Source organism: Neophocaena asiaeorientalis, unplaced genomic scaffold (genome assembly GCF_003031525.2).
Source record: "Neophocaena asiaeorientalis asiaeorientalis breed wild unplaced genomic scaffold, Neophocaena_asiaeorientalis_V1.1 scaffold177, whole genome shotgun sequence".
Classification (NCBI taxonomy): Eukaryota; Metazoa; Chordata; class Mammalia; order Artiodactyla; family Phocoenidae; genus Neophocaena; species Neophocaena asiaeorientalis.
This window is the reverse complement of record NW_020172779.1, coordinates 16,820,645-16,844,170: the sequence shown is the minus strand read 5'-3', so window position 1 is coordinate 16,844,170 and position 23,526 is coordinate 16,820,645. Positions and strand designations below refer to the sequence as shown.

At 44.6% G+C, this 23,526-nt stretch overlaps 1 long non-coding RNA gene across 1 annotated transcript in view; it reads right to left on the bottom strand.

Annotated features, from left to right (window-relative positions):
• Positions 1 to 23,526, bottom strand: part of LOC112396998 (uncharacterized) — a 283,042-nt gene that overhangs the window by 136,900 nt on the left and 122,616 nt on the right. The window contains exon 3 of the long non-coding RNA XR_003002701.1: positions 23,404 to 23,474. This is a non-coding gene — a long non-coding RNA (uncharacterized LOC112396998). The remainder of the gene's footprint in view (positions 1 to 23,403; positions 23,475 to 23,526) is intronic.

Sequence of the window (23,526 nt, the reverse complement as noted above, 5' to 3'; positions counted from 1 at the left end):
AGGGAGGGTGGGAGGGAGACGCAAGAGGGAGGAGATATGGGGATATATGTATATGTATAGCTGATTCACTTTGTTGTACAGCAGAAACTAACACAGCAAGGTAAAGCAATTATACTCCAGTAAAGATGTTAAAATAAAAAAAGGGAAAAAAAATTTTTCCTTAAAAAAAAAAAAAAGGCATGGTTTACCTTTCTTGTAAGGTCATTATGGTATTGAAATGAGATAACATATATAAAGCACTTACCAGACTTCCTGGCACATAGCAGGTGCTTAATAGAAGATAACTATTATGGCTAGTCACACAGCCAGTGTGGGAATGGAGGTGGTGATGCGAAGCAGAAGCTATGGATATTTCCTAAATAACAATGGACAAGAATCACTTTTCCTGAAATTCATTCTTGAGATGTTTCTCTTCAATAGAATGTGTGTTCCACAGCGAGCAGAAACTTTTTTTTATTTTATTCACTGCTGTATTTTATTTTATTTTATTTTATTTTATTCACTATTTTATTCACTGCTGTATTCCTAGAGCCTGGTTATGGAGGACAATATCCATTTGTTTAATCAGTGAATTGATTTCTCTTGGGTCACTGGAGTAATGGAGTGTGCAAATGTGGTTCTTTTCTTTCCAGGGGGTAGGTTAGAAACTCAAAAGATATGTCATCAGTAAGGCTCCCTCTCCCACCTTCATCAAATTAACACATAAAGAAGAAAGGCAGGAACTAATAAGGACCTACTGTATAACACAGGGAACTCTATTCAATACTCTGTAATGGCCTATATGGGAAAAGAACCAAAAAATAGAGTGGATATATATATATATATATATATGGCTGTACACCTGAAACTAACACAACATTGTAAATCAACTATACTCCAATAAAATTTTTTTAAAAAGAAAGCAGGCAGGGTACCTCATATGCTAAGCTTAATGGTCTCAGACCAGAGAGTCCTGGATAGGAACCCCAGTTCTGTCATCCATGAGCAGTTGATTATAAGTGTGTTATTTATTTTCTTTGAGGTTCCATTTTCCATGTATATAATGAGAATGGTAAAAGTGTCTGTTTCAAAGAGTTGGTCTGAGTAACACAGGGGAGCAGGGATGCTTGTTTAGCTTAGTGCCTGACATCAGGTAGGAGTGTCCATCAATGGAAGCTGAACACACAAAAATAAATACAGGACAACACCCCATCTCCCTCTTGGTGGGAGGGGAGACTGGCTTCTCTGTTAGCATCCTAGGTGGGTTCACCTAAGAAAAGAGACCGTGGGGACCCTCCCAAGTCTCTCTGCCCCACTGTGCGTCCACGTCATCTCTGAGCCACAGGACCCTAGTCTGTTGCAAAAATGCCAGTGGTTACAAAGTATTTATAAGCCAAGTAGGGGAAAGGGAAGAAAACTTATCATAATGGGCACCAGTACTGTGCCAGGCAGGTTCCTATGTGTTATGTCCCCCTCTGGAATTGAAGACAAAAGGAACCATGTCACTGATGGCTCTTCCTCATTTGCATTGGCCAGCAGGAGGCAAATAACCCAATTATGGCCCAATTTTAATGATTACTTGGGATTCCTATGTTTGCATATCTCTGTCCTTTCTTTCCTTCAACCTTATCTCACTTATTTTATGTTTTCTTTTTCTCTTTTAGTATATAAATTCTGATAGAATACCTCAAATACTTTGTCAAGACAGCTATTAATCAATCAATAATCCCATTTATCTTTTCAACAACCCCATAAAAAGGCATCATTATCTCCATTTTATACATATAGTAAATAGTCTCAGTGAGGTCAAGTGACCTGCCCAAGGTCTCACAGGTATTATCAGTGGCAAGAGTGAAATTCAGACCCACATGGGTCTGGCCCATTCACTTTGCACTCCACCAGGACCCTCTCACTGAGATTGCTGGATCCTCTGTTCCCCTTGGCTCTGGTGGTCTCCCCCTCCTCTCTGCAGAAAACCACTTCTACATCTAGGATTATCTCCTTGGGGTAAATTCTCAGAAAAAGAGTAACGGAGTCAAAGGCTAGGAACGTATTTGCAGCTCTTGTCCAAATGCTGTGGAAAGGCAGGCCATCATGTCCCTGAGGCCAAGAGAGGACAAGTGATCTGCAAAACTGAAAAGCTTATTCGTGATGGGACCAGAGCTGCAGCCAGCTCCCACCACGTGGAGCCTCGCGCTTCTTCTAAATCCCAGCACTGCCTCCTACACGTGGAGGGTTTGAAGAGTATGGCAATAGCTTCCCACCCTTTCCTGAAACCTCCCAGCCAATATCAGGGTGTTCTAGGCACTGGCAACCATCCTTCAGGGTTACAGTTTCCCAGGAAAAGCAGTAAATGATCGCTATTCCATTGGTAGGAACAGGCACACCACCTAATGCAAACACCACTGCCGTGTCAGAGAAGAAGGGCCCTGGAAACTGAGGCTCAGAATGAAGAAGGAAAGTAGAAGCCCTTTTCTCTCTCAAGAACTCTGCCTAATGTTAAGCGCAAAAATCCCCTCTAAAAAAAGTGTGAGTTATGTCGCAGATGTAGAAAACAAATTTATGGTTACCAAGGGGTAAGGGGGCGGATAAACTGGGAGACTGGGACTGGCATATACACACTGCTATATACACATGATAACTAATAAGAACCTACTGTATAGCACAGGGAACCTTATTCGGTGCTCTGTAATGACCTATATGGGAATGGAGTCTAGAAGAGAGTGGATATATATATATATATATATATATATATATATGTATAGCTGGTTCACTCTGCTGTATAGCAGAAACTAACACAACATTGTAAGTCAACTACATGCCAATAGAAAAAATTAATTTAAAAAAATGTGAGTTATGCAGGACAATGTACACTAGATATTTACACAGGAAACTGTGTGTCTCAGACTGTGCTGCTGTCCCCTTTTGGTCCCCTTTTACTTGTCCTAGCTTCAGTTTCTTTATCTGTCAAATATTAGTGGGATGTGGCAGCAGGGCTGTTGTGAAGATTAAATGAAGTAACCCAGGGAAAGTGCCATCATGGTGCCCAGCATGCTACCAGGGTTAATAAGCAGGATTTGCATTAACTGAATTTGTATGGTGTTTCTCAGTTTACAATGGATGTTCACATTTATGTCAGTTACTATGGTTTCAGTAAGTTACAGAACTTGGTGGCCCAAGACTAATCCAGATGGAGAATAGGAAGGAGAGATGATAGAATCAATGCTAGCTTTCACTCCACTTCTCTGGGTTCTAGGGTGACCAGAAGTCCCTGTTTGCCAGGGACAGTCCTGATTCACTCTTGTTATGTTGGAGTGACAATTAATGGTTGCCCCCTTTACTCCCAAGAGTGTAACAGTCCGGATGGTAAGCTGTATGATCACCCTACCTATAGATAGTCCTATATTCAGTGTTTTGATGAAAAGACACAGAATCATGAAGTTGTCACAGGCTTGAACCTGGATTCTGATTTAATGCAGTTGGGGTCACTTAGTAGCTGGGTGATCCTGGGCAAATTACTTAATCTCTACGAATTTCGGTCTCCTTACCTATAAAGTGAGGACAAATTAGGACCCACCTCATAGAGTCAGTGTGAAGGTGAGAGATACACATAAAGACACATGATGGGCACAGAGCAAACACACAACAATCATTAGTCATTGATATTAGTTCTTTTGGAAAAATAATTACTTAACTCAAAATGCTTCTGGAGTCACATTTTGGCACGCTCAACCCATCAAAAAGTTCAAAAGGTAAAGGACTCCACTGGCTCATAAATAAATAGTCACCTTTAAACATGCAGTCAACAGGGGCTTCAGGCATCTCTTGGTCATTACAGATGCCAACTGTGAATGTTGACATCAGTGAAATTTTGCCCTCAGCTTCCTTCACAGAGTCACCGCCAATAATTCCTGGTGATTGGTGGCCCATTCGTTCCACGGCGGGATGTGTAAAATATTTGCAGTCGGTCAGCGTTGGATGGAAGACTTCGGTGGTTATATTTAATGTGGACTGTGACAACACTAGCAGGATGAAGTTGCCCACGACCTTGGCTATTCATTACCCTCTGTGACTCTCTCCTGGTGAGTCTACATCTCCTCTTTTCTCCCCTTTTCGCACAAAACAGGTGGGGGTAAGGAAGGATGGCTTTGCATCCACATATAGCCCTAGGGCTCCAGAAAGGCAGAGCAGTAAAGCGCTCTGCCTAGAGACCTATCTCATTGCACACATGGGGAATCTGGGGCACAGAGGAACGTGCTCAAGGTCACAAAGCAAGTTAATGGGAGAAGAGGACCTGGGACCTCTGGCTTGAGGACATTCTCCCTTCTACTACACCAACTTTTGTGACACTGTCCAAATGGGTCTTTAAAAGCATTCTGGATCCTCTTCATGCCCCTTCCCCAATTTGCTCTGGGAAGATCACATGGCACCAATCACATTTCTTGGAGACTGAAAGAAAAGATTTTTATCTTCATTCAGTAAAGCTTATGTTGGGACTTCCCTGTGGTGCAGTGGTTAAGAATCCGCCTGCGGGCCTTCCCTGGTGGCGCAGTGGTTACAAATCTGCCTGCCAACGTAGGGGACACGGGCTCGAGTCCTGGTCTGGAATAGATCCCACATGCCGCGGAACAAGTAAGCCCGTGCGCCACAACTACTGAGCCTGCACTCTAGAGCCCGTGAGCCACAACTACTGAGCCCACAGGCTGCATCTACTGAAGCCCATGCGCTCTAGAGCCCGTGCTCCACAACAAGAGAAGCCCATGCACCACAACAAAGAGTAGCCCCCGCTTGCCTCAACTAGAGAAAGCCCGTGTGCAGCAATGAAGACCCTACACAGCCAGAAATAATAAATAAATAAAAATAAATAAATTTATAAAAAAACAAGAATGAGAGAGTTCTAAAAAAAAAAGAAAGCTTATGCTGGATAAGAATTTGAAAAAGAATAGATACGTGTATATGTATAACTGAATCACTTTGCTGTACACCTGAAACTAACACAACTTTGCTAATCAACTATGCTCCAAAATAAAAAAAAACTTAAAAAAAAAAAAAAAGAAAGCTTACATTCCTCACCAGCTTCACAACACAGGCCATGCTGTCAACACACTCTTCCGGCTTGACCAGCCAAGCCCTCCGCAGCCTGGTCATGTCATGTGGCTGACCCAACAGTGCCCCACCGCATGCCTTACACCACCTGCTTTGTGCCTCGTGTGTAGGGTTTCCCCGTCAACACTAAGGGAAAGACACTTGATAGCACGTTTCCATACTCACTGGCTTCCCCGGCTAGGCCCACGGGGATGCAGGCTGCAGGTCCGCAGGGAGTGCCATAGGCTCACGCCCACTCAGTGCTGCCTCTGCAGCGATGGGTCTTGCTTTCCAGGTGGCTGCCACGAGGGTCAGGTCACACACCTGGCGGTATGGAAGAACTCCCATTGGGTGACCTCTGACCATTGAGGGATGGGAGACAGGAAGGCACAAGCTCATTTCACCCCTGGATGGGCTCTTCTGAGACACAATGTTTCCATGGGGCCTTTTTAGAGACATCCTCCATGACCCAGTAAATGGTTGTGTTTGTAGTGAAGCCATGGGCAGCTCCGTGTCACACCTTATATTTGCTTCCCCTACCCTGCCTCAACTTCCCTCTTACCCACAGTCTTGTTTCTTTAGGATGTTACCCACCAGTAGAGCATTAGCACATATGTTTTTCCTCAGGCTCCATCTCCTAAGAAACCCACGCTATTAAATCAACTATACTTCCATAAAAATTTTAAAATAAAATTTTATAAAAAGAAACCCACCCTAAGACAAAGGTAAGTTCTAGTAAAAAACACATCAAGGTCGTGGGTCACAGCAGGGCTGGACAACCCCAAATAATGACAATATGACCACATGAGGGCAGGGATTGATGTCTGCTTCATTCACTGAAATAGCCCAAGCTTCTAGAATAGTCCCTGGAGACAGCAGCACTCAGCCGCTCAGCCTTCTACCTGATGCCTAAACCCAACAAAACGAGCCCTGCCTGGAGACACTCAGGATCCAGTCGGGGAGAAAAGCCAAACACAAAACCGAGGTCCAGTATAATAAAGGCTGGAGAGAGATGCCAAAAACTCCCTGGAGAAGGCAGAGATCAAAGATTTTCAGCAGTAGACTCAGATTCATGACAGCAAAGGGAGTATGACCCACTTCAAGGACCACCCTCTCAACAGAAAGCAGCTTTGTGCCTGGGCATCTGAGACTACGCCAGTGGGACGGCTTACAAGTAGGTACGAAAAATCATGGGAGGGAAAGAAGTCACATCCTCGGAGTCAAGTGAATGTTAATCCAAACGAGGGAGCCAGACTAGAAGGTTATACGGTTGCCATTGCTATTGTTTGTTGCATTAATTAAGTAGGTGAAAGTAATACATGAATAAATAAGAAGCCATCAAGAGGAAAGAAACCCTTGTCCTAAAGGGAAGTGATGGCCCCAGAGACTGAACTAGACGAGTTGCAATCTCTTTCTTCTAGCTTCTTCAGCAGGCCTCTTCCTCAGCAGGCTCTCCCTTCCTGCTGGCGAGATGGCCAAAAGCATCAACATCTTCTTCCTGGACCCCAGCGACATTTCAACGCATCTATTTTGGCTTCGATTGGTTCACATGCTTCTTCCTGAACTGATCACTGTGGTCACCATTGAGAGACACTTTATTGAGAACCAGGAAACACACAAACTACAGGTGGATTTAGTTCCACAAACAGCAGCAACAAGGAGCGGGAGGAAATAGTGGATCTCGAAGCAAAAATCAGAGGTCCTTGCAGAAAGAAGAGGGTATAGACAGCGAGAGACAATGTGCAACTGTCCGCTGTGCAGAGAGCACGATGCTGGGTTACTTAATTAGCCTCACGGAACCTCAGTTTCCTGTGGATAAAAAAGATGATTACAATGAAATCCTTGCCGGGCTTTTTGTGCCATTTGAAAGAAATCACATTAAAAGCTTGGAACCGTGTCTGGCAGAGGGCAGGAAGCCAGAATCACATGAAATCATTCCCTTTCTTTTAGATTTAGTTTCATTTTGATTTTATAGGGATTTACTCCTCTTTCTTTGCAGAAACTTATCAGGGATATCTTTATTAGGACACAAATGTGCCTTCTTCTGAATAAAACGAATGTGTTATCCCCTGCCAAGTTCAGAGGTACCCAAGGTTAGCAGTGTTCTTCAGTACACACCGTGAAGGAGGGCTGATAGCGGAGGCTCGGGAATTTTCCACAGGCCTTGGAGCCGTCCAAGTTATAAAAAGAATGTTCATGTTTAAAAATTAAATGTTTGGTTTAAATATTTAAGTGTTCATTTTTCCCCCTGCCTGGTTGTTAATTCAGTATTAAAACAGAAGAGTTGATTTACAGCCCCTGACATTAGCCTCTAGGGCTTTCTGAGTAGAAGCTCTCAATTCTTTCTTCAGAGTCATAATCAGTTTCAAAGTTCACCATTTTCTGAGCATCTACTCCATTCCGTCGTTGGGACAGGGACTGTCCGTGGATCAACTCGTTTCCTCTTAACCTTAACTCTGCAAAGAACTGTGATCCCGTATTTTACGGGTGAAAAGACGGAGGCTGAGAGAAGTTCAGTTAGTTTGTCCAAGATGACGTAGCCAGCCTGTGACAGAAGAGGATATGGGATATTAATCCAGGTCTGTGTGACATTAAAGTTGATATCCTTTCAACTGATAGTCATAGGTCAGGAAATCAGATTCCAAACCTGCCACGATTCAGGACTGAGCCATCCCTGGAATACCCACTTCGGCCTCCTCACTAGTTGCTCTAAGGGATTTACAGAAATCTGATTAGGGTCCAACGAGGCGCTTGCAAAAGATGAAAGACTGCAAGATTAAAACAAGTTCTCGTTATCAATCACGCACAGCAGAGACAGGCATTTTGAAGTAGCACTTAAAGACACATCATCAGCCAAGTAATGAGATATTTATTGTTTTCCAGATTTACTGGCGCTCTAATAAATGCCAGAATTGACATCTGTCAGTGTGGGTGTAGGATTCTGCAGAACGATAAGCTTAAACATTCCTCTTAGCACTTAGGAGGAAAACATGCGAGCAGGTTGTGGCTCACGGGATGTACTCTTTCTGGTCGATCTGTGGGTCCTTGTCAGGGAGAGACTTCTGCCAATTTCAGAGTTTTCAATCTGAGACCAGGAAGGAACCTGAGAATTCTCTTCAACCAGCCATCTATTGTACAGAGAGTCAAATGAGGACCAGAGAAGGGAAGTCACTTGCCCAAGGCCACACAGCAAATGAGTGAAAGGTGAGCCCAACCCAGGGCTCCTGGCTCCCTGGGCAGAACTGTTTCTACTCTGCCAGCCGCTTCTGGAATACGCACTGCTTAGTGCATAGGTCTTAAACACCTCCTGTGTTTGGTTGAATTTCTCAAACTGGTAGGTTTTTTCTAAGCCCTTCAGAAACAAAAGAAAGTCCTTTCCAGTAAACACTGATTGACTGGAGACAATCATCAGCAGAGATGTAAGTGGATGATAAGTGGATTCTCACACAAGCCAAAGAGGAAGGGGCCAGAATGAGGCCTCTCAGCAGAGTAAGAAAGAGGAGGAGTCAGACAGAGCTAGTGACTCACCCTGGGCAAGGGCAGCCCAAGCACCGCCTGGTGGAGTTGCAGCAGCGCCAGGAACCCAAAGAGGAGGCGACTGGTTACCTGGTGGACTAATGGCCACATATAAATGAAGGAGAAGTAGCGCCCAAAAGCCTTCCTCAATAGGGCCTAAAGATGGCAGATTTCACACAAACATTCATACAAGAATGTCCTAGAGCGGCTTCCCTGGAGGCGCAGTGGTTGAGAGTCCGCCTGCCGGTGCAGGGGACGCAGGTTCGTGCCCCGGTCTGGGAAGATCCCACATGCCGCGGAGCGGCTGGGCCCGTGATCCATGGCCGCTGAGCCTGTGCGTCCGGAGCCTGTGCTCCGCAACGGGAGAGGCCACAGCAGTGAGAGGCCCGCATACCGCAAAAAAAAAAAAAAAAAGTATGTCCTAGAGTCATGGACAGCATGACCCTCATCTCACACACACACACACACACACACACACCCCATACACACATATACCCCATACACACACACACATACACCACATACACACCACATACACACATATACCCCATACACATACACACACACATACACCCCATACACATACATATACATGACACACACCACACACACACACACACCCCATACACACACACATACACCACATACACACCACATACACACATATACCCCATACATATACACACACACATACACCCCATACACATGACACACACCACACACACACACACACACACACACCATACACACACACACACAAAATCATATGCCAAGTTAAAAGACTGGTGATGAGGAAATTATATTCAAGCCTCTAAAGCAGTCTTTCTCAATCTCGGCACTATCAACATTGGGGACCAGATAATACTTTGTTGGGGGGTCTGTCATGGGCGTTGCAGGGTGTACAGCAGCATCCTGATCTCTATCCACTAGATGCCAGCAGCCCCAGCCCTGCCAACTGTGACAACCAAAAGCGCCTCCGGGCATTGTCAATACCCACCTCTATTGAGAAGCACTGATCTAAGTGATGGCTGACAACACTTCATGAGTTTGGCTTTAATTCTTTTTTAATGTTGTTTTGGTGGCATCCTCTGTTTGACTGGAATAGCACTCAATGTTTACCTCCAGTTCCCCTACAAAAGGAAGGTGTATATTTTTCAACTCATAAAGCAAATCGCTCCCGTGATGAACGGTGCTTCTGAGAGGTCGGCAGTTTCTTCCCTCTGGTCAACATCACTGAGTCCCATCCATCCACCCAGAGCTAACACGCATCTTGTTTGAAAGCAAAGCCAATAAACAAATTCAAAGATGTCCAAAGGCTGCTTCGAGAAATCCCATCCTGCCCACTGAGTGACTGAAATACAAGGCCGATTCTCAGAACCTCCTGAGAAAACCTTGTTAAGATACATATTTGTAAGTCCTGTCCCAGGGATGAGGTCCTGGTATCTGTGTTTTAAAGAAAATTTCTCTCTAGGACATTGTGGTGATTAGACAGGGGTGGGAATCATGGTCAGAGCTGGAATTCTTTGTTCTTATTCAGGTTAGGAAGGTGAAAAGTTCAGGAGACGGATGATGGTGAGAGTTGCACAGCAATGTGGACGTACTTAGTGCCACTGAACTGTACAGTTAAATGTGGTTAAAATAGTATGTCTTATACTAAAAAAACAAAATAAAATTCATCATTGAAATGTGCAAAAATAAAAGTCAAAATTGTTCTGTTCTTACTGTCCCGTGACTGCAGCAGTGGGTAATTTACTGGGGCACAGATTAACATGGGCATTTTCTGCAATCATGCATGATATCCAGATTTATTCACTCAGAGAGCCACTTTATAAATACAACTTGAGAGCCACTGTTATTAGTGCATGTCTGAACAGCTAAAACTGGTCGATTCCTGCTAATGTAACTGAACTTGGTCAACCGTTCCTCCTAACACAGTCATTGTCATGCCCTAAACAACGAAGAGGATGTGCAACCCTAACAAACCCCTTACTTGGGTAGTACTTGAAACTCTTCCAAACACACCAATCAAAGAGGGAACACCAATCAGGAAATCAGGAGATTTCCCGATTTTCTGTAGTCCTTGCCCTGCCACTCATGAACTGTCTGACCTTGGACAAGTCACTTCACTTCCCTGGGCCTCAATTTCCTTGTCTGGAAAATCGAATTAAATACTGATGACTAAAACAAAACTTAAATGGATTACATAACTTGCCTAAAGGTAGAGCTAGTTAGAAGCAGAACCAAGATGGAAACCCAGGTCCCCTTCTCATGCTTCTCCCCTTACAGACACTCAGATTGCCCCTCTGCTTGCACTGAGCAACTTGCCTGGGTTACGGTTCTCTTGAGATTATTTCTTCAAAAGACTGAAGAGACCTTGAGGACTTATATTTTAACCCCTATCTGCCCCTAAAGCAAGATGAGAACTTGGACATTTCCTCTTCTTGGACATTTATTTTCTTCATCTGTTAATAGAGTGGGTTTGACTACATGAATGAGAAAGAAGTAATGTGGTCATGAGCTCTTGTTACTTATAGCAGACACAGCAGATGCTGTTTGTTGCTCACCCAGAAGCCGCTCTCCCCACTCTCTCCCTTGCTAACGGACCCACGTTTTTCCCAGCATGACCATATGCCAGGCCCATGTGATGGCCCAGGATGACTCCCAGGATGCTTTGCCAGATGCTCACTTTCCCAGAACCCCTTGCAGCTAGAAGTAGCCACGGAATCCAGTTGTGATGAAGGAAACACAAAGTCTGAAGAGGAGTTTCTGAGGAAGCTTTTGATTTCCTGGGGAAAGTGACAGAGAGGAGAGCTTGCTGGCTCTGCCCCTTCACCTGGACTTCACTGTACTCCCCGGAGCAGCTGCAGACATCTTGGGAAATCCAGGAGGCAAGAAGCATGAAGAAAGACTAAGGGTGGCAGAGGCGAAAGATAGAAGGAGACGGAGTCCTTGATGATATGGCTGACCTGCCTGACCATCCCCAGAAGTGTCTCCTCTTGTTAAACAAACGTTATATGTCCTAGTGGTTGAAGCAACTAGGTTATTTAAGAATTCTTTAAAGTTACACAAATGCAAACATCTGTTTGCTTTGCCTGGGGCTGGAACTGTATCTATTGATGTGGTCTTGGTGATTATCTCCTGCTGATCAGAAGCTCTTATCAGTAGCCGCATGTGCCTTTGAATAATAATAAACAGTGAAATGAATTGCTGTGGCAGAGGCGAAAGATAGAAGGAGACGGAGTCCTTGATGACATGGCTGACCTGCCTGACCATCCCCAGAAGCGTCTCCTCACGACCTCTTGTTAAACAAACGTTATATGTCCTAGTGGTTGAAGCAACTAGGTTATTTAAGAATTCTTTAAAGTTACACAAATGCAAACATCTGTTTGCTTTGCCTGGGGCTGGAACTGTATCTATTGATGTGGTCTTGGTGATTATCTCCTGCTGATCAGAAGCTCTTATCAGTAGCCGCATGTGCCTTTGAATAATAATAAACAGTGAAATGAATTGCTTTGTAATAAATGCAGTTTGTTTGGTAGACAGAAACCCTTCTAAATATAGAGCTCCTGAAGGAAGAAGAGAAATATTATAAAGGAATCTTTGGTGGTGAAAGAGAAAAAGAAGGCCACCATTACCGTGCCAGCTACTGTTTGTCACATGCATTCGTTTCTGAGCACTTACTCTATGCCTAGCAGTGTGCAAGGTGGTGGTGCCCATGAACAAGACGGGCAAGGGCTTGCCCTCGTAGGGTTTAGGGACAGTGGTGTGACAGGCTATTCAAGAAGGGATTCTTGTGAATATTAATAACACATATACCTTCAAGTTACACTGAAAAGTATGATCATCTGTGGAGACACTAGGTTTAGCAAAGGGAGTATTTGCAAAGTAAAATAAAAATTTCATTTGATTACCAAAAAAGAAGAAGAAGAGATTATAGATGAGATGTAGGTTATAAAAGAGGAAGCAAGGTGCTGTACAGAAGCTCTAACAGCAGAAGGAGCCAACTCCTTGAGAAGGTCAGGAAGGGTCTTGCTAAGGAAGCAACATGTCAGCTGACAGCTAGAAAGTAAGTAAGAGTTAACCTGGAGTGGAGAAGAGAATATAAAATTCCAGAGAGAGGGAAGGCTTAAATTCACTCCTCAGAACAATCCTGTGCTATAATATATGAAGAGAGATTAGCATTTCCATTTGTATCAGTCAGTATAGGCTAGGTTATGCCACGGTAACAAACAATCCAGAAATCTTTAAAGGTTTAAAGCAAAAAAAGTTTATTTCTTACATATCCATCACAGGTGGACAGGGGTTCTGCACACTGTAATTCCTCAGGAACCCAGGCTGATAGAGGTTTCATCTAGATCCATACTTCCACAATCACAGAGACAAGGCAAAGAAAACATGGCAAGCCATGCACTGACTCTAAAGCTTTAACCTAGAAGTGTCAACGTCACTTTTGCACACCTTCATTGGTCAAAGCAAATCACATGATCACAAGTATAATCCCCCTGTAGGAAGGGGCATCAGTGATATAGTCTACCACCCCATTGTACAGATGGAAAAACAGAGGTTTAAAGAGATTCTATGAGGTGTTCAAGGTCACTCAGCTAGGAGGTGGCAGAGCAGAGATTTGGAATCAGGGTTTCCAACTCAGTCTAGAGCATTTTCAGCCAGAGATGAATTGAAATGCCTGGAAAGGCTTGGAAATCCTATAGCAGATACCCAAGGAGAACACCACACTTCCTGGGCAAATTGGACTCTGCATGCTGGCCCCCCTAAGCAGACTGGTAACCATGGTGCCCATTCAGAGATGTCTCCTTCCAGCCAGCTTGGCCAGCAGAATAGAGAATGTGGGCTCTCCAGCCCATCCTTATTGTTCTGTGGCATTCAACTCTCTTCAATCTGCTGCTTTGAAACTCAAAGACATCTGTGGGTCTGTGCTGCCAGCATGGGCCCCCCACCCCCTCCACAGGCCCCTTCATCTTGGAACAATGGGTTTTTCCAGCACAGAAGGCTGCCGTCACCACCTCAGCTTGTTCCCAGTGTGGTTTCTGGCTTCTCACCTCCTCAAGGATGAACGACCACTTCAATTTCTCAATCCTAGCCGCATCTTCTTGGTCTCTGTCTCTGATCCAAGTCCAGACCAGGTAACAGTCACACACACACACACACACACTTTAGACATTTGTGAGGTTTACAAGCCGTGATCTTGGCTCATGTCCGCATGTGTGGTGGCGAATTGTTTCCTCCTCTAAATGTAGTCAAGGATAATCAAAATATCTAAGGAATGCCTGTGAGGCCTGAGTGACCCTTTTAAGACAGCACGAAGGACACTTTAAAAGCGACTGAAGTAAATTCTGTTTCTGAAACAAACTCAGTGTTGCATCCTGCATCCCGTCGGTCAGAAAATTCTATTGGATCTGCCTTCAAAATGCATCCACGGTCTGACTGCATCCCACTAGCCCTCAGACCAAACCCGGCTCCAGGCCACCGTCCTCTCCCCAGTGGACTCCTTGTCTCTTCCTGTCTTTGCTCCCCTATAGTCAATTCTCCCCATTGATTCAAATCATCAGATGGAGAGAGTCCTTTTTCTGCTGCAAACCTCTGCATGGTTTCCATCTCCATGAGAGTGGAAGCTGCAGTCAGTAGAGTGCCATGCTGGCCTCTCGTGATCTGTCCCCGTGGTGTCTCTGGCCTCCTCTCCCTATACTCTCCTCTATCTCACCCGCCAGCCGCGCTGGCATCCTGGCTGACCTTGAACACTCCAGGCCCCGCCCTGCCAGGGCCGGGGCCTATGCATTCATTCCTTTTTCTGTCACATTCTCCCAGGTGCATGGTACACACCTCACCTCTGAGCCTTTGCACACATGCTGCCTTCTCTGTGGGGGGGTGCCTGTCACCGCCCCCCCCCCCGCCTGCTTAAAATTGAACCACTAACCCCAACTAGCCCAGCCCTATGCTCCCTACCCTTTCTCTGCTTTGTTTTTCTCCATTGCACTTGTCACCATCCAACATATACTATGTCTGTTATATAGTTTATAACCTGTCTCTGCCCATTCGAACAAAAGCTCTATGAGGACAGAGCTGTTTGTCCCTTTTTATTCACGGCTGTAATAACACTGATCATGGAACAGTGCCAGGCACACAGTGAGAGCTCTGTGAATATTTGTTAAATAAAGGAATTCCATGAGAACCTTATGGCAGATCACCTTAACCATGACCCTTCCTGAGCCAGAAAAGAAAGAACACTGCAGTCTCTCCAGCAATGGGATGCACAGGCTTTGGAGGGAAGGAGAGCTGTGTTCGAATCCTGGCTCTGGTACTTGCTGCATGAGATGCTAAGGGAAAGTTACCTAATACCTCTGAGCTACCACGTCTCTGCAAAATGAGACATTATTTCTCGAGGGTGTTCTGAGGAATAAACGAGATGATGCATGTGGAGCATGTAACACAGTGTCTGGCCCGGAACGCACACTTGGGAACTGGCAGCATCGCTTCCTAATTATCGCACGACAATGTCGAGATGCCGCACGGCCAGCGGCTCTCTCACCTGCCCAGCGCTGGCTCCGGCGAGCTGGTCTCGCAGCCCCTGACATTCAAGCTTTGCCTCCACAAAGTTACAAATTGTCGTTAAGACATGGATCTTCAGGGATTCTGACAAACAGTCAAAATCACATGGTTAAGTTTCAAACACCAAGGTTTCCTGAAATATTCATTCACATTGGAAAAAGAAGCAACGCAGTGGAAAATGATGAGAAAGACTCAAAGGAGATTTGTAGAATTAAACAATTTCAACTAGCAGGGTCCATGCAGAATGTCCATTCCTGACCCAGATGCACAGATTCCCAAAAGAGTCCAGCAGGGTCTGGACAAGTGAGGTCCCCCAGGCCCATAACTCTGGGAGAGAGCACGTCCTTGAATCGTGTGCCCTAAGCGCCCAGCTTGCCTCTAGTCCCAGCCCTACCGGCCAGTAGGCAAAGAATCACGGGTGAAGTGGGCTAGAAAACTGCCAGTGTGCTCTCACAGTGCCCCCCCGTTGGGACGATAAACTATAGAAGCTCTAGCTTAATCTCTCTCTTCTCTTTCTTTGGTTGAAGCCTGCACTATTCATAGGGTGCAAGCCCCCCCGGTTCCACCCCAGCTCACAGCGTACATCTGGATCAGCAGTGGCCACATGTGCACAACCTGCCTTCGACCAGGGTAGACCAGACCCCCAGCTGCCGTCCTGCGTATGAAATATCGCAGACCTAACCCCCGGAAATCCCTCTCCCTCAGCAGCGGCACATGTTTAAACTGCAACCTGCCTCTTGCCCTTCTGTGAGCTGGTCCAGCACCCACATGCCTGGCAAAGCTGTGACTCTTCTGTCACTGCTGTGTTGGAGTTTTCAGAGGCGCAATGAGGCCAGCAGATCAGCAGCTAGGTCAAGCGTGAGGTTCACGGGAACGTGCATGGGCTTTAATGCCAGATGCCCCGCGATTAGTGCACTGACTCTACTCTCACTGGCTCTGGGTTTGTAGACAAATCTAGCTGCTTCCCTTTCCTTATGAGGAAAGGCAGTGTTGAACACAGTTCAGGGCTGTGATGAAGAAAAGAAACAGTGTATACAAGAGCTTGGTACAGAGTGGACAATTGTAGCATTTTTATTATCTTCTAAAATATCTTTGCTTCTATCCCCTCTTCTCCATCTGGTACTTGGACTATGGCAGTATCCGCCCTGGGGGGCTCCCTGCCTGTAGGCTTGCCCCTTCCCATCCTTCCTCCAATGCGGCCAAAGAGATGTTGCTTAAAATCTAGACACAATTATGCTATTTTCCTGCATAAATCTCCACAATAGATAATAGAACGCACTTTGTGAGTGAATATGAAGAAGTGGACATTGACAGAGAAAGCAGAGCAGAGCTGAGGGAACCTAGTTTTCTAAATACCTTCCAAGGACTTGCCCTCATGGGTCACCGTCAGAGCTTGCCACAATTCTATCTTCCATGGATTATTTGATTCAACAAGCATCCACCGAGCACTTCTTCCACGGGAAACACTGCACTAGCTGCTGAGAATACAGCCATCCCCCAGATATTTCACAGTTTCAGTTACTCCAGGTCAGAAAATATTAAATGGAAAATTCCAGAAGTAAACAATTCGTCAGTTTTAAATTGCATGCCATTCTGAGTAGGGTGATGAAAGCTTCCTCATTCCCAATCTGCCCCACCTAGATCCCCACCCATAGGCATCGTTTGCTCCTGACATCCAGCCATTGCCATCATCCACGATCCAGGGTTACCGGGAGCAGATGATCCCCTCTCCCACGTATCGTATCGTCAGAAGGTCAGTAGCAGCCTAAGGCTGCATCACAGTGCCTACATCATTCACCTCACTTCCTCTCATCCTGTAGGTATCTTATCATCTCACGTCATCATCAGAAAAAGAAGGGTGAGGGGACTTCCCTGGCGTTTCAGTGGTTAAGACTCTGCGCTTCCACTGCAGGGGGCACGAGTTCCACCCCTGGTTAGGGAACTAAGACCCCGCATGCAAAAACACAAAACAAAACAGAAAGAGCAAGGAAGTGAGTAGAACACAATATTTTGAGAGAGAGACCATATTCACATAAATTTTACTATAGTATATATATTGTTATAAATGTTCCATTTTATTAATAGTTATCGTTGTTAATCTCTCAGTGTGCCTAATTTATCAATTAAACTTTATCACTGACAGGTATGTATAGGAAAAAACATAGTATATATAGAGTTCAGTGCTATCCCCGGTTTCAGGAATCCTCTGAGGGCCTTGGAAAGTATCCCTGCAGATAAGGGGGGCTACTGTACAGAAGTGAGGAAGGTAAATTCCCTGTCCCCAAAGTGTAAGAGCCTAGAGGTCCACAGGTAAATGTCAAGGTGCCCTGAGGCATCACAACTGTCACAGGTTAGGAGCTCAGCGGAGGGGGTCGGTCAATCCACTAGGGATGTTCAAAAAGCATCTTCATGGAGGTGATGCTCTGTGGTTGTAGGATAACGTCAGCCCCCTCCTTGAGAAAGCAAAAGGTTCATCAGAAATGTGTCTTCCTCGAAGAAGAGAATCAGTTTTTAATTAAAAGGAGCCTGTGAGGCGAATCACTTGGATTAAAAGGACTTTGTTATTCAGATGCCGGGCTGTAAAAGTGTTTTAGGGTACGTTGATAAGGCAGCAAGAAAGGCTTTTGCATTTTCTAAACCTAAAGCAACAGGGAACCCTGCTGCTATTTCAGCACACTCGATCTGCGAAGGATGGATTAACAGGTGTTCCCACACAGAGAGAACAGGGCGGTCATTAGTTCTGAAACCCCAGGGTTACTCAGAAGCCTCCATCGCGTTTGCTAAACTCTCAGCTCCTGAGCACCAGCCCCCAGAGCTCTCTCAGAAGGTCAGTAGCAGCCTAAGGCTGCAGCAGGAATGGGCTGGGGTCAGGCTTTCACACTTCCAGCAAAGTCCCCAAGGCTTTCCAAGGCAAAAGGTACACAGGTCACACTTTGAGAACTCTGGAAGAGGGGCAGGGTGTAGCATGGATGACAGCAAGGCTGTGTGGGATCACACTGGTGTCTTCAAGGACTGGCGAACAGTTCCAAGTGGGAGGCCAGGGAGTTCAAGCTGGAGACCACAGCTGGGGGTGGGGTGGAGGGGACCTGGGAGCATCCACGGAAGAGAATGGAAAAGATGCCTCTAAAGAGATATGGGAACATATGTATGTGTATCACTGATTCACTTTGTTGTAGAGCAGAAGCTAGCACAGCATTGTAAAGCAATGATCCTCCAACAAAGACGTGAAAAAACAAATTAAATAAATTTAATGCCGAGCAGTGTGGTTCAGTAGCTTCCCGGGAGGGGTGGGGTCTCCCCTCCAGCCACAGTACATCACCCCTCCCCCAGCAGAGTTCAGATCCCAGATCCCGTGACGTTTCTTGCTCACTTTTTTTTTTTAACATCTTTATTGGAGTATCATTGCTTTACAATGGTGTGTCAGTTTCTGCTGTATAACAAAGTGAATCAGCTATACATATGTTTCCATATCTCTTCCCTCTCGCGTCTCCCTCCCTCCCACCCCACCCCCCATCTTGCTAACTCTTGAGGCCCACATTGTCACAGAGATGTATGTGGTTTATTCTGAATCAGAAGCCTCTCTCCCTTCCAGCCCCCCACAGCCCTCTTTCCCTGGATCGATGGGATTAGAAACGGCTGATTTAATTAGTCCAGATGCAGCTTCACTTTATTACTTTCTCATTTACAGGGAGATAATGGGGAGCGAGCGAAAGGAATTTGTCGTTATCTAAGGAACCTAAGGAACAGACGGGGCTGCTGAGGATGCCAATTTCTCGACTGAGCTGCAGCCCCTAGCTCGAGGCAGACCAAGGAAGTCACTGCCTTTCCAGGAAAATCAGGATTTGTGACAGTCTGTGGAGTCCCAGGACCTCAGTGTTTCTAATAATCACCCAAGGGACCTGCTTCTCCCGCTTTCTGTGTGACGATGGACAGGTCACTGACCTCGCTGACTGAACCTCCAATGCATCTCTGCATTTGCATCACCTCTGGAGAATTTCTACATCAGGATCCCAGTGATGGTGATTCTTTGGGTCTGTGGGGGGCCCAGAAATCCGCCTCCTTAGACGAAGTTCAGGAGATTCTGATGAACGCTGACACTGAGAGCTCCTCAACTGTCCATATACAGCCTTTGGTCCCAATGGACCACCCTGACCTCATTGCTTATACTCACCCTCACATACATCATAGGTGTTGGCTGCAGAGAAATTCTCACCAGTGTCCAAAGGCCCCATCTCTCCCCACTTCCACCTGCACATGCTGTCCCCCCTGCCGAGGGTTTCCTTTTCCTCCTCCACCATCACTTCTTTCTCCAAATGGCAAAGTCTTCCTCCCTATAAGAGCCCCAAGCAAGTATTACCACCTCCATAAAGCTCACCCTGATTCTCAGAGACAGACCCTCTCACACTGTCCCCTGTGCACACAGAGCATTTTGTACAGCTCTTCGTAAGAGTACACATTGAATTACATACACTTTCTTCAAGTCTTCACCGAAAACAGATCATGAGATCATTGGAATTATATTCTGTTCATTCCAGTATCCCCAGAACCCAGAAAAGTGTCTGACACCCAGTGGGTATTCAAAACGTGTATGGCTGAGGAGCGAATCAATCAATCAGTCAAGCAATCAATTCATTGTGAGCCAATCTCATTGTCTATGAAGCCCCAGCTCTCAGCTTAGGAATGATAAAATGTATAGTTGTCTAAGTGATGTGATTTCAGAGAGATCAATAACTCACTCGATGCCCCAAAATAGCTTCCCTCAAATCCTGTTATGGTGCATGAAATTCTCACCATTAGTTTATACTCATTTAATTCAACAAATATTGATTTTGACAAGAACTGTACGAGATCAACTTGAAATTGTAGTTGGACCCTGTCTAGCATCATCTGAGAGAAGCACTGGAGAGCTACTCTTCATACGGAGGCAAATACTTAACCATGGAAGGTTTTCAGGAAGAGTTTCTGGCTCTTGGAGAATTGGTGGCCCTACTTTCTGAGAGAAGGGACAGCATGGGAGGAGGAACAGATGAAGTGGGTAGAAGGGGATAAGGAGTCCACTTAGGGGTATCACTTGGGGGATCTATGGTACGTTCTCGGAGAAGGTGGCCGGTGGGTGATAAGATACAAGCCTCTGCAGCTCAGAGGAAAAGTGTCCTGGGATTTTATGATTGAGGGAGTCACCCAAGCATAGGCAGGTCCAGAGCATGCGATGGAGTAGATGACATAACACAAGGAAAGGCTGCAGCATAAGAAGGAAAGACAGCCAAGGACCAAATATAGGGAAGATCTCATAGTGGAGAGAACTTAAGGCACCTGACATCTGGCTAAGCTCTTAAGTATAATACCATCATCTTGCTCAATTATCATTTGCTGAATGAATGAATAAATAAAGTGAATGGATGAATTTTGTGCTGTAAATACTATCATCATTTCCATTTTCTTTTTATTTATTTATTTTTATCTATTTTTTTAATGGAAGTATAGTTGATTTACAATGTTGTGTAAGTTTCAGGTGTACAGCAAAGTGATTCAGTTATATATATATCTATTCTTTTTCAGACTCTCTTCCCATATAGGTTATTACAGGATATTGAGTATAGGTCCCTTCCCTGTACAGTAGGTTCTTGTTATTATTTCCATTTTCTTGGCAGGGCAACTAGAGCTTAGGGAGCAAAATGACTTAACAGAGATTATACAATAGAGGCAGAGCAGAAATTCAAACTTAGTTTTGTCTGACTTATTCCTTTCTTCTTTACTGCCTTCCTTTGTGTTAAATAGATATTTTCTAACCTAATTCTCCTTAAAATCCAGCTCAGGATCACCTCCACATGGAAGCCTTCCCTGACCCTGTCTTTAATCTAGCCCATGACCAAATTGGAAGACTTTTCCTGGGTTCCCACTGCCAAAGCAGAAACAACTCCAGACTACCAGCTACTCAGGGCAGCCATCATTCCTTGGCTGTCACTACATCCTCACGTGGATCTTAGCACATAACGGACTTCAATGAATGTTTATTTAGGGGTAAAGATTGTAAGTAAATAGACAATTACAATTTTGTGTGCTTAGTGCTAAGATGAAAAAAGCACAAGGTACTGAAGGACCCCGGGGAAAATGGTCCCAACTCAGAGTCGGAGTCAGGGCAGCCTACCTAGGGCACAACAGATGAATAGGAGTTAGTCTATCAGGAAAGAGGGGATAATATACTAGGAAGATGGATCTAATATAATGTTTCCCAAAACAGGGAGTATGTGCCACCAGAGGAGACAATTTTAGGTAGTGTGGGGAGAATCTTTCTTTTTTTATTTCAATAGTTATACATTTATTTTCCTGTGCATTAGAAAAAGAAATATGCATACACACATACACATGTGTTCAGTACATTAAAGCCATGCTTTTGCACCTATAGTAGTTAAGGCAAAACCTACTTTTTAAGTAACAGTTAATCTTTAAAATAAATATTAACAAAATAACAGTACAGGTGGTACCGGACTATGGCAAAACTGTGAAGGTGATACTTGAGTACCTGGAGCTTTGGAAACACTGAGCAAAGGCAGGGAGGTGTGAAACAGCACGGAGCAGGTAAGCGCTACAGGCAATTTACACAGATGAAATCGTAACTAGATGGGGGAGTGCTGTGCGGATAGTTCTGGGTGCATTGGAAGGGACCACATCATGCAAGCCTTCAAACACTTGCTAAATAGCTTGGGATTTCTCCTGACAGCAGAGCAATAGGGAGAGGACAGAGTCAAGGAAGTTGCCAGGATTTTTGTTTAAGCAAAAGGGACACTCAGTCCCACACTTCAAGAGTCTTGAGAAACGTCTGCCAGCTCAAACAATCAGAGATGCAAGCCAAGATAAACCTACAGTGATATTCATTGTAGCATCATCTACGATGGCAAAAAACTACAAACAAGCTAAATGTGGGACAAAAGATTGAGTACAAAGCAGCAGATCCATGCATGAGGAGTGCAGCCATCAAAGTCATTTTCAAAAATATACAATAACGTGGGAGAAATGTTCACACATAAAGTTAAGTGAAAGATCTAGATACAAGTCTGTATATTCGGCAGCATATATACATACATATTCATTACAGGAAAAAACCTGGAAGGATATACACACACAAATACACACATATATATTATAAATATAACAGTGTTTACAACTGATGATATGCTTATAATTTTTTTAAACTTTCAGATTCTCTAAAATTTCTACCACAAATAGTATTTCATTTATTTATTTTTCTTTCATTTCTTTGATTTATTTTTATTCAGAGGGAAAAAAAAGCTGTTTTTAAGAAAAAGACATTTTCACCAAGGTGGTGCCGAAAGCAAGCCCTTGATCTCCAAAACAGAGCCCAAAGCAAAGCTCCGAAGGCCAAGAAAGCAGTGATAAAAGGCGTCCACTCAAAAAAAAAAAAGACCCACCTGTCACCCACATTCCATCAGATAAAGACCCGGCAGCTCTCAAGGAAGCCCAAGTTTAAAAAAGCCCCTCCGAGAAAACCGTAATTCAAAAAGAGTCATGTACCAAAATGTTCATTGCAGCTCTATTTACAATAGCCAGGTCATGGAAGCAACCTAAGTGTCCATCAACAGATGAATGGATAAAGAAGATGTGGCACATATATACAATGGAATATTACTCAGCCATAAAAAGGAACGAAATTGAGTTATTTGTAGTGATGTGGATGGACCTAGAGTCTGTCATACAGAATGAAGTAAGTCAGAAAGAGAAAAACAAATACCGTATGCTAACATATATATTTGGAATCTAAAAAAAAAAATAAAAAATGGTCGTGAAGAACCTAGGGGCAAGACGGGAATAAAGACACAGACCTACTAGAGAATGGACTTGAGGACACAGGGAGGGGGAAGGGTAAGCTGGGACAAAGTGAGAGAGTGGCATGGACATATATACACTACCAAACGTAAAATAGCTAGCTAGTGTGAAGCAGCTGCATAGCACAGAGAGATCAGCTTGGTGCTTTGTGACCACCTAGAGGGGTGGGATAGGGGTGGTGGGATAGGTAGGGTGGGAGGGAGGGAGACGCAAGAGGGAAGAGATATGGGGACATATGTATATGTATAACTGATTCACTTTGTTATACAGCAGAAACTAACACACCATTGTAAAGCAATTATACTCCAATAAAGATGTTTAAAAAAAAAGGAGGGGAAAATGGATACTACTTAACAAAAATCTCTAAGGACAAATACAAAACTAATGTAGGGCTGATATTCAGCTGGTTCTTACCGTAACAGCCAGGCACGTTGTCTGTTCTGTTCAGTTGCTCAGTCTGTTGGTAAATATTTCGAATATGACTCCTGAAAATAATCAAACAGATCCATTGCTGTAGTGGATAGAAAATGGATGGAT